The sequence below is a fragment of the Zalophus californianus genome, chromosome 2 (genome assembly GCF_009762305.2).
Source record: "Zalophus californianus isolate mZalCal1 chromosome 2, mZalCal1.pri.v2, whole genome shotgun sequence".
In the NCBI taxonomy this organism is placed as follows: Eukaryota; Metazoa; Chordata; class Mammalia; order Carnivora; family Otariidae; genus Zalophus; species Zalophus californianus.
The window spans coordinates 62,521,856-62,537,798 of NC_045596.1; positions in this window are offsets into that span (position 1 = coordinate 62,521,856).

Below are 15,943 nucleotides of genomic sequence, written 5' to 3' on the forward strand. Positions count from 1 at the left end.
AGCCTTGTGCTTCTTGGTGAACACTTGTTTTTTCATTTGATTAGAAAGATAAAAAAGCAAAATTATTATATAGACCACTTGGAGCTTTGTTTATAGTGGGTCTTTTCTATTTGTTCATTTTATTCTGTTTTGGATATACCATGGACTTTTCTTTAGTTATTGTAAATAGAGCATTTAGAATTCTTTTATTCCTGTTTTAACTTTTATCATAGAATTTTTCAAAAATACAGTAAATTTTAAAAAATAATGAACACCTATTTACTTGTCACCCAGCTTCAGCAATTACCAACATTATGCAATTGTACTAGTTACATCTATCCCTTTCAGCAGCCCCCAGTTTGTCCTTAGGCCTGCTAGGGTAATTAAAAGCAAATCCCATATATCCAAAGTCAGATGTTCTATCCATTAGGCTACATGGCTCTCTGAAAAATCCCATATGTCATATCTCTTAACGTATAGCATTTTAAGAATAATCAAGCTATAATTACAAGAAGATTTTAGGTCTCAGAACCCATTGCTTTTGTGGCCATTGAGAGCATTTAGTTTTTATTATATTTTTCATGTAATGCTGGGCAGATATCTATATGTTTTTCATGTAATGGCAAATATCTATTTCTATTGCTCTGAGAACTTAGTACATAGTAACATAATTAGCTATAAAAGGTTGTATATAAATATCAATACTTGAAAAAATATGGAAGAAGTTGGTTTCTTCACTTAAATATTTTTTAATCAAAGTATAAAATAAGAAATGTGACTATTATAAGGAATAGGTTGAAAAAATATTTTCATCTGAGCATATCCAAAGGAATAAGTTTTACTATATTGTTTTATTAAAAAAAATAGAAGCATATTAAATAAATTTGGCAAAGTGGAGAAAGAAAGAACACAGTGAAAAATTTAAAGAAAACAATGGCCCATAATTACTTAAATAACCACTTAACATTTTGCTGTACTTCCTTTGTTTCCTTTTCTCTATGTGGAGGTCTCCTTTTTCCCTGAAATAGCATAGCTGTGGCCATGTTGGGTTCAGAGTAGAAGGGACACTTCTTGGTTCTGGTGGTTTCCCACATCACCAGCTCTTCAGTCACTTCCTTTTGAAAAAAGGCAACCAAAAACAATCACTAAGTATTTGCTGAATGAAAGGTCTAACACCTTCTGTGTCTCATCAAATGTTACATAAATTTTATATTATTGTTTCCTAAGTTGCTAATTGCTTTAATGAAAATTAATTTATACATTTTTTAATAGAAAAAAACAGTGTTTCCCAAAGGGCAACAAGTATATACCATTTAGTGGCACGAGAAATGAATTTTAATGTAAGTGAACCACATTTTAAATTAATAGATAAGTATATCTTCAGTGTATCATAGAAAAATATAACTAACATATAAAGACCATGATTTCATGGGTATCATGACATGGGATGACATTACAATAGGTGATTATTTGTAAAGTCCATTTAAAACATTAAGTAAATTATACAAACATAAACTGCTTTCCAAAGTAGCTATCCTATTTTACATTCCCTCCAGCAGAGTATGAAGGTTCTAGTTTCTCCACATCCTTGTCAACATTTGGAATTGTCTGTCTTTTTTATTATAGCCATTTCTAGTGAGTGTGTGGTGGTCATATTTTAATTGAGAAAATGAGTTTTTCTGCTGAGAAAGTATTTAGCTGTAAATGATAGTAGTTTTTAAATACATACCATTGCAAGATGGAGCTTGGATACTATGAAGCTCCATAAGTAGAGCTAGAACTAGTGTAGATTTTATAAAGAAGCAAATTCTGGCATAAAGTTAAGCAAAATTTCAATGCTGTGGACTCTTAAAAAGTAGTGGTGATCTTCTTATTGAGTGTATTGACATCCAGCTGTATCAGTTAGCATTCTTCAATTACTGTCAATAGAAATTGACTGACTGACTTAACCGGAGAAGGAATATATCATAAGGATTTGGGTTGATTCACAGGATCTAAGGAAAAGTCACACAGCTGGTATTGGGAAAGGATAGGAAGCAGCTCATGGAATCTAAGTAGCAGGAAACAATGGACAGTTTCCTCTAGAGCTACAAAATCAGCTCTGTTTTCTGACCTTATGTCATTCCACTCAAGATTTAAGTTCTCAAGGCAGAGAGTCTGCTTGGCCTAGTTTAGTTTACACACCCACTCCTTGGTCAGGAGAAGACAGAATTGATCATCTCACCTAAAGTGCATGCAGTAGGGTAAAAGAAATTTCCTAGAAGAACATTGCAGTGCTTTTACCAAAAGAAGCAGCTACTGCATGCTGGGCAGGAAGACCAATAGATGCCCACTACATTAGGTCACTACAGCTTGGATGGATATTTAGGAAGAATTTGGAGCACTGATCGGAGGGTTAACAAATCTCTAAGGCCCATTCATTCCTATCATTTCTGTGAAATCAATAACTTATTTCTACGAGCTCAATATTTGTTACTCAAAGTATTTTTACACACATAGCAAATATTCTTTGCAGAAAAAAAAATGTTGCCCATTTATTTTTGGAGGGGAGAAATGTCAATTTCATTTTGTTAAACATAAACACATGAACAGATTGCCACGGTAAAAAGATTCAGTCAGACCAAAACTTCTGTGAATCCCCCACCCAACCTCTCTGGTGGCTCCATGTGAATCTTCTATACTTAACACAAATTCTGTTCCCACATCTAGACAGTCAACTGCCTGTTGGCATATGGATAAAAATTGATCATATTCTATATTTAATGTTTTACAATTAACTTTTTACTCAACAATATCTGGAGCATTATTCCATGACTACTATATTTTTAAAAAGTTTTTATGTTGCTCCACCGTATAAATATACCCTGATATATATATATTACCAGGTGTATGTTACTAGTTTCTATTGATAGATATTTAGGTTTTTTTTCCAGTATATTTTGATGAACATAATTGTTATGTGTGTCTTTGTAAGTATGAGCCGATACTTCTCTAAGGTAGAGTGCTAAAATAATACAGTGATTAAGAGCACAGACCCTGGAGTCAAACTATTAAGGATTCAAGCTCCAACTCTGCCATATACCTGTACATTGTTGTTATTGCCCAGTAATTTAAAGGCAAGTTTTATTGACTTAAAACCTAAATTCAGAAATCTGAACACCTTGATAAATTTTCCCAAAGTGAGTAGGTACCTAGCACATAGATCAAGAAATAGATGATACCAACACCCCAGAAGCCCCCTCATTCCTTCCTTGGAAACTACTATTCAAGATGACCAGTATCATGACTTCTAAGACCACATATTTGTTTTATCAATTTTTAAACTTCATGTAAATGGAATAATAATTATCATGAGTATTTTTGGGGGAGGTCTGGGTTCATTCAACAGTATGTTTATGAAATTCATCATATTGTGTGTAGTTTTAATTTTGCTCACATGCTAATTGCTGTAGAATATTCCATTGTGTGAATGTATCACGGTTTTCCATTCTACTGGTGATGAATGTGTGGATTGTTTACAGTTTGGGGTATTACAAATCATGCTTATATGAACATTCTTGCACATTCTAGTGAAGTTTTAGAGTTACAAATAATGCTTCTTGTTAATAATCTTGTCCATTTTTTTGGTGAACAAATATATGCATTTCTGTTGGATATATACCTAAGAAGTGCATTTCCTGGATCATAAGTTAGGTATATGCTCTTTTATAGTTGATAATGCTCAAGAGTTTTTCAAAGTAGTTGTGACAATATATACTCCCAATAACATGTAAGAGTTATACCTGCTCCATATCCTTGCCAATAATTGGTTTATCTTTTTCATTTTAACCATTTTGCTGAATAGACATTATCTAGTAATATTTGAAGAATTTTTAAATTGCATTAGTAGAGGAAACAGAATTTAGGATATCACTCTCCACAGATTAAAGTTGTAATACGGTGATCTAGAGTTTTCTGGGATTTATAAAATAATTTTTTCTTAAAAGGTGTTAGAAATCAATCGTTTTCTGATTCCAACAAGTTACTGGCTTCCCTGGAAGGGATTAATTTTGTTCGGATTATCCTATGTAATGAAAGGTTCTCTGTCAGACTCTAGAACCTGGGTTTGAACATTCCCCCTCTTTAAATCTGAATCCCAATATTCAATAAAATTAGGCCTCTAAAGTTTTAAAAGTATTGTTTCTGGTACATTATGCAATTTCAAATACTTCTACTCAACCTAGAATTAGGACTGCAAATTCATGGCTTACATTCTATCATCCCCCATCTCTGATCAGGCAAATTGCAACAGATGGTGCGAATCACAGAATTCATTCCCACTGACCTCTACATGGTTTCAGATTTTTTTTTCTCAATCCGGTGCTCTACATAGCTCTACATAGAAGTGTGGTGGAACATTAAGACACTTTTTTCATCCTGTACCTCAAGGTACAAGGTAATTTGCTGAGTCTTAAAATTTTCTAAAGTGTTGCTGTGTTTGTCAGCCCTGTATTAGGCTAAAAGAAATGAGACTCATTCTTAGAAAGCTGCAATTTAAATCTATTACTTAACCACAGTGACTGAGGAGCAGGCTTACTTTTACTTTAGTATTGTTTCATTTTTAAATTTTCTTTTTCCTTTCAACATTAATCAAAAAAAATTTTTTTCCATTTGGACTAGCAAAAATTCTGAGAGGGTTGCTACAGCTTCATAGGTCAAATTAAGTTTTGCCTGGAGTCACTTTCCAGACCAGGTACAGGAGAGGGGAAACCAAAGAAAAGATGGCAGTTTCTGTATAAAAGACACTGAAATCAGATTATGGGAGGTCTGTGGCAGCTTCAGTTTGTGGGGCACAGCAACCAGAGATATAGGTGCTTGGTAGAGAAGCTCTAGGAATCTGCAGGGATGTCAAAAGGGCTTTTGCTGTTTGCTAAAGAGCACCTGCATAGAATGAAATGCCGTAAGGTCAGGCAAAAAGCTGTTACTGGGGAACTATAAATTGGACAATTCCCAGAGCTTACACATGGGGGAGATACATATGAGTTTTCGCCACCAGAGTGGCAAGACCTCATTGAAAATCTTGGGCGTTCTAGATACCCCAGAGTCATGCCTTAGAATGGGCTAAAAGGACTGTAAGTTAAGGCTACTCTAGACCAATACCAGCAAAGTTTAAAAACGATTTAAAAAGGATGAAGCTGATTAGCAAGTAACTGCCTGCCAAATTCAATGAATAAAACAAAATCTAAGATCTTAGGAACATGGGACTGGGGCGCCTGCGTGGCTCAGTTGTTAAGCGTCTGCCTTCAGCTCAGGTCATGATCACAGGGTCCTGGGATTGAGCCCCACATTGGGTTCCCTGCTCGGCAGGGAAGACTGCTTCTCCCTCTCCCACTCGCCCTGCTTGTGTTCCCTCTCTCGCTGTGTCTCTCTCTGTCAAATAAATAAAATCTTAAAAAAAAAAAAGGACATAGGATTTATGGTGTCCCGGTACTCAATAAAAATTATGACATGCAAGTAAGCAGGAAAATGCAAAGAAGAAAATCAATAGAAACTGACTCGAAATGACAGAGATTAACGTAGTAGCAGATAACACTGAACTTTAAAGTAACTAGTATACATATGTTCAAGTATGTAATGGAAAACATGAACATAATGAGAGAAGTGGAAGATATTTAAAAGAAGCAAAGGGAACTTTAGAGCTACAAAATTCAGTATCTGAATGGGAAATTCACCTATGGATTATCAGCTGATTAGGCACCGCAGAAGAAAAGAATAGTGAACCTGAAGATACTGCAATAGGTACTATTCAAATTGAGCTATAGGAAAAAAAAGTAGTAATAAAAAGAACACATTCTCAGTGACCTGAGAAATATTCCAAGTGATCTAATGTATGTGTAATTGGAATTCCTGAAAAGAGCAGGGGAGAGGAGCAAGAAAAAAGAGTTGAAGGAACAATGGATTAATTTTTTTCAAACAAGGTGGAAACTGATTCCTACATCTAAGAAACTCAACAAATTCCATGCAGGATAATAGAAAGGAAAACTATTATAAGGCATATCATATTCAAATTCTTGAGAAGCACTAATAAAGTGAACCTCTGAAAAGCAGAGAAAAAAAAGAAACATTAAATATAGGAGTACCAAGATAAGAATTACTACTGATTTCTTGTCAGAAATAATCAAGCCAAAACAAGGAATGCAATGATAACTTTAATATGCTTTTTAAAAAAGTTAATCTAGGATTCTATGTCAAGTGAAAATAACCTTTAAAAATGAGAGCAACATAAAGACATTTTTGGGCAGACAAAAGCAAAGAGTTTATTTCCAGCAAATCCAAATTACAAGAGATGTTAAAAGAAGTTCTTCTAGAGGAAGAAAAATGATACCAGATACAAAGTGAGTTTCATACAAATGAATGAAGAATGCCAGAAATGGTAAATACGTGGGAAAATATGAAAGTTTTTTTTTCATTTTTTAAAAAGATTTTATTTATTTGAGAGAGAGAGAGAGAGAGAGCATGAGCGGGGTGAGGAGCAGGGGGAGAAGCAGAATCCCCTCTGAGCAGGGAGCCCGATGCAGAGCTTGATCCTGGTACTCCGGGATCATGACCTGAGCTGAAGGCAGACGTTTAATTGACTGAGCCACCCAGGTGCCCCTGATTTTTTTTCATTTTTATCATTAAAAATATTATCTTTCAAAGCAAATGTGGTAACAGTGTATGGTGTGGTTTATGACAGTTTGAAGTAAAATATATGAAAGTAGTAGCATAAAGATTGGCGGGTTCTATATACATGTCTTACTTCAGCTGGGTACAATTTTCCTGTGTTCATCTGGTGTTTTTTAGTGCATGAAATCATACATAAAATCCAAATGTAAGTTATATTAAATTTTTTTGTACTGTGTTAGAACAAATTTGCATTGTCAAAAATAAGCATTATAGTAGAACTGACTGTACAGTTCACTGAGTTTGACAAAAGTTTATACCCATGTGACCATGATGAAAATCAAGATGCAGAACATTTCCATCACCTCAAAGAGTTTACTTAGTGCACTTTGTACTAATTCCTGCCTTAGCCTCAAGCAACAGTAGATTTGCATTCTCTCACTAGTTTTGCTTGCTCTAGACTTTCATATAAATGGATCATATGATGTGATGCATGTATTTTATGCTTGGTTTCTTTTGCTTAGAATAATGTTTTGAAATTCATTCGTGTTGCTGTGAATATCAAATACATTGTCCTTTTTTTATTGCCAAAATATATTCTCTCATATAGATATGCCAAGTGTATGTATCCATTCAACAGATGGGTATTTGTGTTGTTTCCAGTTTGGGGCTATTATGAATAAGACTTCTGTGAATATTCATGTACAAGCTTTTTTTTGTGTGTGTGGACATTTGCTTTCATTTCCCTTGGATAAATAATGGAACTGCTAGGTCATATGGTAACTGACAACTTTCTCAAGAAACAACCATATAGGTCTACAAAGTGGTCATACCATTTTATACTCCCCCCAGCAACGTCTAAAAGTTGAAATTACTTCATATCTTCAGTTGGGTTTTTCATCTGTTTAATTTTAGCTATTCTAGTGGGTGTGTAGTGGTATCATTGTGATTTTAATTTGCATTTCTCTGGTGACTAATGATGTTGAGCTTCTTTTCATGTGCTAATTAGATGTTCTCATATCTTCTTTTGTAATTAGAACAAGGTGTCTGTTCAAATGTTTTGCTCTTAAAAATTATGTTGTCTTATTATTCGGTACTTTATATAACCTGGTTTCAAGTCTCTTGTAATATATGTGTTGCAAATATTTTCTTCCGGTTGTGGACTGACTTTTCATTTTCTTAGTTATGTCTTTCAGAGAGTGGAATTTTATTAATATTTCTTGTATGGTTAATGCTTTCTGTGTCCTAAGATATCTTTTCCCTTCTCAAGTTTGCAAAAATTTTCTTATATATTTTGCTGTGTTACATTTCTCCTATAAGGTTTATAAGTTTTTTGTTTTTGTTTTTTAAAGATTTCATTCATTTATTTGACAAAGAGAGACACAGCGAGAGAGGGAACACAAGCAGGGGGAGCGGGAGAGGGAGAAGCAGGCTCTCCACAGGGCAGGGAGCCCGACGTGGGACTTGATCTCAGGACCCTGGGACCATGATCTGAGCCGAAGGCAGATGCTTAATGACTGAGCCACTCAGGCGCCCAGGTTTATAAGTTTTAACATTCATTTTTAGGTTTTGGGTTTATTTCATTTTTTTTTAAGATTTTATTTATTTATTTGACAAGAGACACAGCCAGAGAAGGAACACAGGCAGGGGGCATGGGAGAGGGAGAAGCAGTCTTCCCACAGAGCAGGGAGCCTGATGTGGGGCTCTATCCCAGGACCCTGGGATCACGATCTGATGATCTGAGCCTAAGGCAGATGGCTCAACGACTGAGCCACCCAGATGCCCCAGGTTTCTGGTTTATTTCAAATAGATTTTTTTGCCTGGTATAATGACTGAAGTGGATTTTTTCCATGTAGATCTAATTTTTCTAGCACCACTTGTTGAAAAGACCATCTCTTCTCCCATCTTTGACAACTTGGTCAAAATTAATTAATCATATATGTATAGGTTTATTTTTGAACACTCCATTTTGTTCCACAGACCTATTTATCTGTCTGTATACTAATACTGCACTGTCTTGATAACTATAATTTATAAGCCTTAAAATCAGATAATATAAGCATTCCAACTTTTTTTTTTTTAAGTTTGTTCTGGCTGTTTTAGGCCATTCATATTCCTATATATAAATTTTAGAATCAGCTCATAGTTGCTACAGAATGGGCTGTTGTATTTTGATTGAGATTTCATTGAATCTGCATTTTAATTTAGAGAGAACTGGTACGTTAACAATATTGTCTTCTAATCCATGATCAGTGTCTCTCTGTTTATTTAAATTTTCTTTAATGGCTCTCAGCAAGAAAAAGGTTGAGGAAGTTCTTTTCTATTGCTAGTTTGATGAGAATTTTTTGTTATTGTTGTTCATGATGTGTTAAATTTTATCAAGTGCTTTTTCCACACATATAGAGAACCATATGGATTTTCTTTTTTAGTTAACATGGTGAATTACATCGGTTGTTTTCAAATGTTAGACCAACTTTCTGCTTCTGAGATAAATCCCACTTTGTCATGCTGCATTATCTTTTTTATATGTTGCAATTTAGATTTGGTAAGATTTTATTAGAAACTTTTCCAGCAAGGTTCAGGAAAGATTTTGGTCTTTAATTTTTTATTTTTTGGTAATAGCTTTACTTTTAGCATCAGGGTAGTGCTGGGTTCAAGATGAATTGGGAAGTACTCCCATTTTCTGAAACGTTCAGTAAGATAACTATTATGTCTTCCTCAAATAGTGAATAAATGTTAACCAGTGAATCCATCTGGAACTAGGGTATTTTTTGTGGGAACATTTTAAATGACTAATTTCATTTATTCAAATGATATAGGGCTATTCAGGGTTTTTTAAAAAATATTTTCTTCTATCAGTTTTGGTTTTGTCTATTTCTTCTAAATTATCAAATTTGTTGCAATAAATGTCTTTAAAGTATATCTTTACTACCCTTTTAATATTGATAGTATCTATGGTGATGCCCCTCTTTTCTATACTGGTAATTTGTGTCTTCTTTTTTCTTGATTCTTCTAAGCTAGAAGTTTATTATTTTATTGATCTTTTTAAGAAAGCAGATTTAGATTAATTGATTTTTCTCTGTTGTTTATGCAGTTCATATTTAATTGAAAATTTTATAGCAGCTTTATTAAGATATAAGTGACATACCATACAATGCACCCATTTAAAGTGTACAGTTTTTTTTAGTATATTCAGAGTTGTGCAATCATTACCATCATCAATTTGAAAAAAAATTTATAACCCCCAAAGACAATTTCCTATCCATTCATTCTTCATTTTCCTAACATACATACCCCAGCCCTAGGTAACCACTGAACATTCTATCTTTAAAAAATTTGCCTATTCTGGACATTTGATACAAATGGAATCATATAATATATGGTCTTTTGTGACTGGCTTTTTGACTTAGCATAATGTTTTTAAGGTTTATGCTATAGCATGTATCAATACTTCATTTATTTTTATTGTTGATTAATATTCCATTGTATGGCTACATCACAGTTTGTTTACCCATTCATCAGTTAATGGACATTTGAATTATTTCCATTGTTTGGCTATTATGAATAATAGTACTATAAACATCTGTATACAGGTTTTTATATGGACATTTTTTAAAAATTCAATTTAATTAACATATAATGTATTAGTTTCAGAGGTAGAGTTTAGTGAGTCATCAGTTGCATACAACACCCAGTCTCATCACATCAAGTACTCTCCCTAATGCCCATCACCCAGTGTCTTCATGTTCCCACTTACCTCCCCTTGAGCAACCCTCAGTTTGTTTCCTATAGTTAAGAATCTCTTATGTTTGGACATATGTTTTAATTTCTCCTAAATATTAACCTAGTGGACCAAATGGTTACTCTATGTTTTGTCTTGGAAGGATATACCAGACTGTTTTCCAAAATGGCTGCATCATATTATAATACTCCTGGCGGTGTGTGAGGATTCCAATTTCTCCACATCCTCACCAACACTTGTTATTATCTGGGTTTTTAAAAAATATAGCCATTTTAGTGGGTATGAATTGGTATCTCATTGTGGTTTTGATTTGCATTTCTTGGATAAAGATGTGCTTATTGGACATTTGTTTCTTCTTTGGAGACATGTATATTCAAAATTTTTGCTCATTTTTTAACTGGGTTATTTGTTTTCTTTATTGATTTGTGGGAGGTCTTTATGTGTTCTGGATACAAGTTTCTTATCAGATAAATGTTTTGCAAAATTTCTCTCTCATTCTTTGAGTTGGCTTTTCAATTTCTTGATGGTGTCCTTTGAAGCACAAAAGTTTTTACTTTTGATGATGTCTGATTTCCTTGCTTTTTGTTGTTGGTGTTGTGTTTTTGGTATCTTATTTAAGAACACCCTCCCCCCTTTTCCCAAGGTCATGAAAATTAACACCTGTGTTTTCTTCTAACTGCATTAATAGTTGTAACTCTTACATTTAGGTCTTTGATCCATTTTTAGTTAAATATTTATAGGGTGTGAGGTAGGGGGTTCAACTTCATTCCTTTTGTGTATGGATATTTGGTTGTTCCACCACCATGTATTGCAAAGACTACTCTTTTCCCCTGGTAATGGTCTTGGTACCCTTGTTACAAATCAAGTGACTATAAATGTGAGGGTTTATTTCTGGACTTATTTTGGGTCTTTTAAGTTTCCATTACAAGTTATAGAATTAGTTTGTCAGTTTTTGCAAAAAGCCAGCCAGAGTTTGTGTGTGTATATGTGTGTGACATGTAGAACATTTTTAACTTTTATTTTATTTTATTTTTAAACGTTTTTTTTTTTTTTGAGAGAGAAGGAGAGAGCACACAAATGGGGGGAAGGAGGGACAGAGGGAGAGAATCTTAAGTAGGCTCCACTCAGTGTGGAGCCTGATGTGGGGCTTGATCTCAAGACCCTGATCATGACCTGAGCTGAAATCAAGTCAGACATTTAACCAACTGAGCCACCCAGGCACCCTTGACACATGGGACTTAAAAATTGAGATATGGGGCACCTGGGTGGCTCAGTCATTAAGCATCTGCCTTCGGCTTGGTTCGTGATCCCAGGGTCCTGGGATCGAGCCCTGCATCGGGCTCCCTGCTCTGCGGGAGGCCTGCTTCTCCCTCTCCCACTCCCCCTGCTTGTGTTCCCTTTCTCGTGCTGCCTCTCTCTGTCAAATAAATAAATAAAATCTTTAAAAAAATAAAATAAAATAAAAAAATAAAAATTGAGATATAATTGATATACAACATTATATTTGTTTTGGGTGTACAGTATAATGATTTGATATATGTATACATTGTGAAATGATTACCACAATAAGTATAGATAACATCCATCACCACACGTAATTCATTTTTTTTCTTGTAATGGGAACTTCTAAGATCTCTCTTAGCAACTTTCAAATGTATAATATAATAATGTTAACTGTAGTCACCATGCTGTATATTACATCCCCAGAACTTACTCATCTTATAACTGGAAGTTTGTACTTTTGACCATCTCACCCATTTCAGCCACCCCACCTCTGGTAACCATTAATCTCTTCTTATTATGCATTTCTGTATGGTCGGTAGTAATGTCTACTCTGTCATTCCCGCTTTTGGTGATTTGAGTCTTCTCTTTGCTTGGATAATCTAGTTTAAATTTAGTTTGTCAATTTCATTATTTTTTTCAAAGAACCAAGTCTTGGTTTTATTAGTTGTCTTTACTGTTTATTTTCTTTCTTTTTTTAAAGATTTTATTTATTTGACAGAGAGAGACACAGTGAGAGAGGGGAACACAAGCAGGGGGAGAGGGAGAAGGAGAAGCAGGCTTCTGGCAGAGCAGGGAGCCAGATGCAGGGCTTGATCCCAGGACCCTGGGATCATGACCTGAGCCGAAGGCAGACACTTAACGACTGAGCCACCCAGGCGCCCGTGTTTTTTTATTTTCTAGTGATTTATTACCACTTTATTATAATGTCCTTCTTTCTGCTTGTTTTAGATTTAATTTACTCCTTATTTTCTAGTGTCTTAAGGTAGAAGGTTAGGTTATTGATTTGATATCTTTTTTCTTTTTTAATGAAGGGACTTAAACCTATAAATTTTTCCTTAAGTGCTGCTCAAGCTGCATCCCATAAGTTTTGGTTTGTTGTATTTTTATTTTCATTCATCTCAGAGTATTTCCCAATTGCCCTTGTGGTTTCTTCTTTGACTCATTGGTTATTTAGTATGTTCTATGTGCATTTAAGAAGAATGTATATTCTGCTATTGTTGGGTAGAGTGTTCCATAAATGTCCATTATTTCTAGCTGGTTTAAAGTTGTTCAAGTGTGCTACCTTTTTATTAGGTAATATCTTTTTCTTCTTCTCCTCTTCCCCCTTGCCCTCCTTCCTCTCCTTTTCCTGTTGTCAAAGAGTCTTTGACTTTTGCTTTCCTAACCCCATTTTCCCCCTGGGCCCTTTGTTTTTTATTGTGGGAATTTGCATAGCACTGTGATTTTTAGGAATATTTATGCTGAGTTATAGAAGAAATGGCTGCTTAAGATGGATGCATTTTATTTTATATAAATTATTCCTCAAAGTTGATTTAAATAGAAATTAATAATTCTGGGGCAATATTATTTAAGGTGGTAAATTATAATTTCTTAGAGTAACAAACTATTTTATTTAACAGAAAGCTTCTGAAAACTTACCCCTTATAAGAGATTTTTTAAAAATCTATCACAACTTTTCTAAGGAGTAGTTAAATCCATTTTTCTACCTCCACTAGTCTTGTCATATAAATCCATTTTTTCCCATAAAGGCTTAATTATTCTTTTCTCTTAAATTGTTTAGTAAAATGATTCTGCCTTTAGTATTATTTTTTTAAGGTTTCAGAAATTTACTGATAATTGACAATATCTGACCTTAACATTTTAACTGTCAACTAAGAGCATATTTACCAACAGTTGCTCTTTAATCCTAAATACAATGTACCCTTTCTTTATGTTCATTTCAAAATAAAGGGTTGATTTCAACTCTTGCTCCTTTCTTAATATTGCCTGTAAGGTAGAAAGCAATTTTGCATTGATTAAAAGCCTAAATTAACCATTCAAAGCAGGTGGACTTATCAAGTCATTTCAATGGATTCGTTGATAATTCAAAGGAATAATAAATCAGAGCCTTCATTACATGTAGTGAGTTTGGGAGAAAACAATGAGAAAGTTAATCATATAACAAATATGTGTTCCCATGGGAAAATAATATTTGAGTATAACTATGATAGCCCTCAATATTTTAAAAGAATAAAATTCAAAACAACGGAATCCTTTGAGTTCCTACTAAAAGTAAGTCATGGTGTAAGTTTGTTCTTAGGATAGTATATAATTTTGAAGGCATGTTTTAAGACTTATAGCCAAGTTTTAATATTGAGGTCAGCAAATATCATTGAGCATCTAGTTGTGAGAACTAAAATGGCAGGAGTGAGTGAATAATGCTGTCATTGTTTTTCCAAATTTTTATTTTAATAGATCTGTCTTGGATGGTTAATTCTAGATGATACTAAGTTTCTCCTGATTTGGTGATAGCTAGAAATAGTGATATGAATAAAAATGAATGAACATTCTCTTAAAATACACATCTTGTCAAAAAATGAACTGCTTTTGTGGTAAACTTTAGCTTAAACTTTTAGTCTAGATGTAAATTAGGAAACCCTCTCATTTTCTCATCAGATGCTGTTCTTACTTTATAGCTCTTATTAAGTTTATTTGTATGTTCATCTGTTTAATGCCTATGTCCCATGTCTGGCTCTCATGTATATATTTTTTACCACTATATATCCTGTACCTAGCGCCTTGGTGGCGTATATTTGCACTCTAAAAAAATTGTTGAATGACCAGATAAATAAAATGCCTAGACCTCAAAGATTAGCCTTAACTCCATTCTGACTTAGGAAATAGCTTGAGCAATTACTTACCCTCTTTCTGCCTTTTTTGCCTTCCACAGTTTAGTGAATAATAATGGTATCCTACATATACTACATTACATCTCTGTAATAGTCAAAACATTCTTATAGCATTCACTAAGTGTTTACTATGTGCCAGGTACCCTATTGAACCAAAAAAAAAAAAAAAAAGACAAAACTATGCATTCATGGAGCTTACATTTCTAGTAAAATCTGTTGTTTTGTTTTGGTCCTCACAACAAACATATGTATTATGACTTAATATGTTTAGTATGTACAGTGGGTAGGACTGATATTAATTTACTAATGCAGACATAGAGACTTGGTAAAGTTTTTACTCAAGATCAATCAGCTAGTGAATCCAAGCACTAGATAATGTCCAGTGTTTTTCTTCCTCCCTAACTCCTCATCTATTGTGTAGGCATTTTTTGAGGAAAAGTAAGATCAATTTATTCAACATCTGTAAAATATACTGCATAAACACAAAGAGATGGTGTGATTCAGGTTTTTTAAAATTGGGCTATAATTGACATACAACATTATATTAGTTCCAGATGTACAATACGATGATTCAATATTTATATACATTGTGAAGTGATCACCACAGTAAGTCTAGTTAACATCCAATCATAATTCAGTTTAAAAAATTTTTTTTATTTTAAAGATTTTATTATTTATTTGACAGAGAGAGAGAGAGAGCACAAGCAGGGGGAGTGGCAGACAGAGGGAGAGGGAGAAGCAGGCTCCCCCAGGAACAGGGAGCCCGATGCGGGACTGGATCCCAGGACCCTGGGATCATGACCTGAGCCGAAGCCAGTCGCTTAACCAACTGAGCCACCCAGGTGCCCCCATAATTGAGTTTTTAAGGTGGTTTTAAAAACTATAGCATTTTAAGATATCTTAAATCCAAAGAAAATTTAAAATTTAAGCTTGAATTCCTTTGTTTAGATATGGCCTGTTATTTATGTAATACCTGACTCTTATACCTAGACCATCGACTAGTTGGAGCTTCTTATTGTTAAATGTTCTAATGCTGTATATTAGCATGGGAATCTAGACAGTGCCCATAGCAGATGACATATTAGTTGCTAAGCAAAGGAAATTATTATGCCTTCTGCTGCCTCTTATAAGGTGTGTTATTACCCAACGCATTTTCTGAGCCCACACACCAAATGCACCATAAATAATATGAATTATAGTAGCTGGTTTATTTTTTGACTAAATAAGCAGTTTATGAGAAAAAAAACAGCTTTTTGCCTCTTGTCAATTTCAGTGGATGCCTCGGAAATTTTTTTTTGTCCTTTTAATTTTGTTTTCAGGAGATAATCTTTTATTAGATCATCAGATATTCCATATTCAAACTTAAACAAGAATTTTTCTTTGTTATGAGTTTACAAGTTCTTTAACA